Raw genomic sequence first — 3,601 nt, 5'->3', positions numbered from 1 at the left:
TTCTTAAGTTTCTATTCATATTATTTTGAATAAATATGATTTTTGAAGAGTTTTTAAACTTTTTTTATTGTTTTTGTTGTATATTCATACTAAAAGAGAGTAGAGATAGAGTAGAATCTAATCACTATCATCAGATAGTAAATTATAACTATTTTGAAAAGTAGAAATCTTAACTGCTTGTATTATATATAGTTTATTATCAGAGTCATTTCTCAATTCTCTAATCTTAACAGAAGTTTGAGAATTCAAATTCTGTTTACATTTAGCTGAAGAATTGAAGTTTGAAGATTTAGATAGTGAAGAGTTTCTTCTTTTTAAGCTTGAAGTTATAAGTTTACTGATCTGACTCTTCTCTTCAGTTCTAGATTAACTTTGAGCTTTATCTTTTCTTCAGTTCTTTTGAGTTCTTGAAGTAAATATACATTCTTTTGAGTTAGATGCATGTTTTTCTTTATAATTAGAGCACTTAAGCAGAGTGTATTGATATATTTCATCTCTTTTTAAACATGTTTCATATTTATACTCACCAGTTTTGTAATCTCTGCCACAGAATGCATATTTTGAGTCTCTAAAACATGAGATTGTAAAGTGTTCATATCTTTGACAGTTTAAACACTGTGTTTTAGCTTTGAGATTCATTCTTGAGTCTTTATATTCATGAACTTGTATTTTTAAACCTGCTACTCTTACTTCAGAGATCTTTAACTATTCAAGTATTTTTATATATACTAGAACAGAGGCATTTCTTCTACTTTATCTGAACTTAATTGAATTTAGTTATACAGACTCTTTTCTCAGTTGAATAGAGTTGTATTCTTTCAATTCATTTTTGAGAAGTAGTATTCCTTCTTCACAGTCAAAAATTTCAACTGAAATATTATAAAGAATGAATTTATCTCACTTTTCATCTCTCTTAGATAGAATTATTGTGTTTAGTAAAGATTCTACTGCTGACTTTCAGAGATTCTCATTCTGAATAAGAAATTCAGCTCTGAACTCAGGCATTGTAATCAGAATGATAAAGTTTTCAAAGAATGATGACTCAATTGAAGCTATAACTGATTTTTGAACTTCAATATCAGTTATCAACTGAGAAAAGAACTGCTGATTAATTTCATTTCTAATTCTGAAAATAAGATTTGAGTTTAGCTTGTTTCTTTGCAGAATGTTCTGATTTGAGACTTTGAGAATAAGTCTTCTATTTCTGAAGATTTGAAAGTTTTTCTCTTTTTACATTTTTTTCTTTACTTTTCTATGAATAGAAGTATGAGCAGTACTCTTCTCAGTTTTCTCAGAATTTTGAGCAGATTTTGAGATAGCAGGTTTAGAGACAGTAGATTCAGCTGCTTGAGCATATGTTTTCTTCTGATTCAAAGAAGAAGAAGAAGTAGAAAAAAAAGAAGAGTAAGATAAAGAGTCAGTGATTGTACTAGGAATTTTCAATGTTTTTTGAACTGTGTTTGAAATTTCAAGTTTGAACTTGATCATCTTCTGTAGTTGTCTAGTCTGAGTATGAAGAATTAACAGAACTTCTTTATTCATCTCACTCAGGCACTGCTTTTCAAGAATCTTGCTTACTTTTTCAAATTTCTATATTTCAAGAACTTGTTGTTTCTCTATTTCTTCTTTCTTTCTTCTCTTCAGAATTTCAATCTCAGAAATAGCATTTGAGAAAGCATCTTTTTTCACATTAACTGAGTGTATTTTTGAAATCATTATTCTCACTCAATGAAAAGTTGGTCAGACTGTTTCAATTGAGATATTTATTAAACTCTTTTGAAAAGTTGGTCAGACTGTTTCAATTAAGAGATTTCTAAGTAGACTGACCGTGTGACCGTGTCTGGGACCAGGACCAGATTTTTTGATAGTCTCATTACCAATTCGACTGATCCTATTACACAGTTTTAACATTAGATAGTAGTTTCATACTGTTCCAGTAGAACTTACTGTCTACTCTTGTCACATTTTTCAAATGAGACCATGATTTTCACTTCTCAATTTAAATTATTTTTATTGCTTTAAATGACTTTAAATCTCATTTGAGTGTTATCAAAAAGTGTTACTTTTTAAAAAATTAAAAATAGTCTAAAAAAAACCTTAAAATGTCTAAAAATAGTAACTTTATGCTAAGAATGAAACTAAATGAAATCAAATGAGACCACTTTCTTATTTTTTTCAAGTCATGATTTCATTTTAAGATCTGATATATAGTCACTTTACATGTTTTTTTAATAGCCAGTCCCAGCGGGATTCACGCCAAGAAATGTATGAGATCAGATCAAATGAGATCAAATGTGAAATTCATGATCCCAGCAGCCAGTCTATTTCTAAGTCTGTTTTCAATTGAAAAGTTGGTCAGACTGTTTCAAAAGAAGAATACAAGACTTTTATATATAAAATACCTGATTTTTTTCACACTAGTTCAGTAACTAGATTAGATTTTTAAAGAGAATCTAATAAACTAAAATTAATTTTTAAGATAAATCAATAAAATCTTTACAATCTCTTTCTTGAGATATAGTGAGAAAAAGTATGATATCAATTGATAATAAATCAGATAATATAACAGTTTTTAAGAGAAAAACTGACAAAAAATAAATCAATTTTTTGTAGAGAAATTAATTAAAACTATTTAATTTTATTCTAAATCATTCAATTCTTCTCACACAACAAGTGTGCAACTCAAATCAGTTAATAAAGAGTGTAAAAAAGAATTAAGTATTAATGAAAGCTCTTCAGTCACTGAAAAAGTAATTCTTACTTAAAAGAATATAAAATTATAATAGAAAACTGCTCTGTTTTTAATTCTTTGTAAGAATATTGTATAAAATTCAGAGAAAAACACCTTACTTTTTCAAGAGAAGTAAAAAACTATTTCTAAGATCTTTTTTTTTTGCATTAACTGCTGCAGAAGAATGAGATAGAAACTGTTAAGATATACACTACTATATACTCTCTATCAAGAGTTTCTCTCTTCAGAGTCTTGATATTATAGAGAATATAAGTCTGTTATTATTATTATTATTCTTTCATTATACTCATATGCAAGCGGAGCTTATGATGAGTCCTTGCGTGATGTTAAATACAGGTCAAGTGTTGATTATACAGAAGGAAATACAGGTGTTGAGACCACGCCAAGATAACAAGAACATAGGAAAATACAAAGAAGTGACAATTAAATACATGCGATAATAACTTCCCAGCCCAGGAACATAGAGCAATTCATTGAAGTGATTTGTACATCTCTGTATTTATTAGAAACCTGAGGTGCTTGAGTTCCGAATTTAATGTATCCCCTGTGGGTTTCGAACCCACGTGTCTTGGTTTCCCACGCCAAGGTGCTACCAGGTGGCCGTATTAACCATTCAGCCACTGAGGCAATATAAGTCTGTTTCTATATAATAATATAAATATTATCAGTAAGATGTAGAGAAACTGGTTATTTATATCTTAAAATAGAAGACTTTGTCAATGATTATATCAATATAGAGTTAATTCTCAAATTCAATAGAAATCTAGTGTTGCTGTTCTCAATTCCTTGCAGAATCTATTGAATATTGAGATATTAAAACTAGATTTAATATATCTCACTGTGCAGGGA

General features: G+C 28.7%; 1 pseudogene across 1 annotated transcript; it reads right to left on the bottom strand.

Annotated features, from left to right (window-relative positions):
• Window positions 1-3,290: 3,290 nt before the first annotated feature.
• BDBG_17338 lies at window positions 3,291-3,379 on the bottom strand (annotated as a pseudogene). Its single transcript has one exon. The product of its transcript is annotated as a tRNA-OTHER (tRNA).
• Between the last annotated feature and the right edge of the window lie 222 nt (window positions 3,380-3,601).

Source organism: Blastomyces gilchristii (assembly GCF_000003855.2).
Source record: "Blastomyces gilchristii SLH14081 genomic scaffold supercont1.12, whole genome shotgun sequence".
NCBI lineage: Eukaryota > Fungi > Ascomycota > Eurotiomycetes > Onygenales > Ajellomycetaceae > Blastomyces > Blastomyces gilchristii.
Note: the sequence above shows the minus strand (reverse complement) of the source record. Positions and strands in the feature narration are given on the sequence as shown.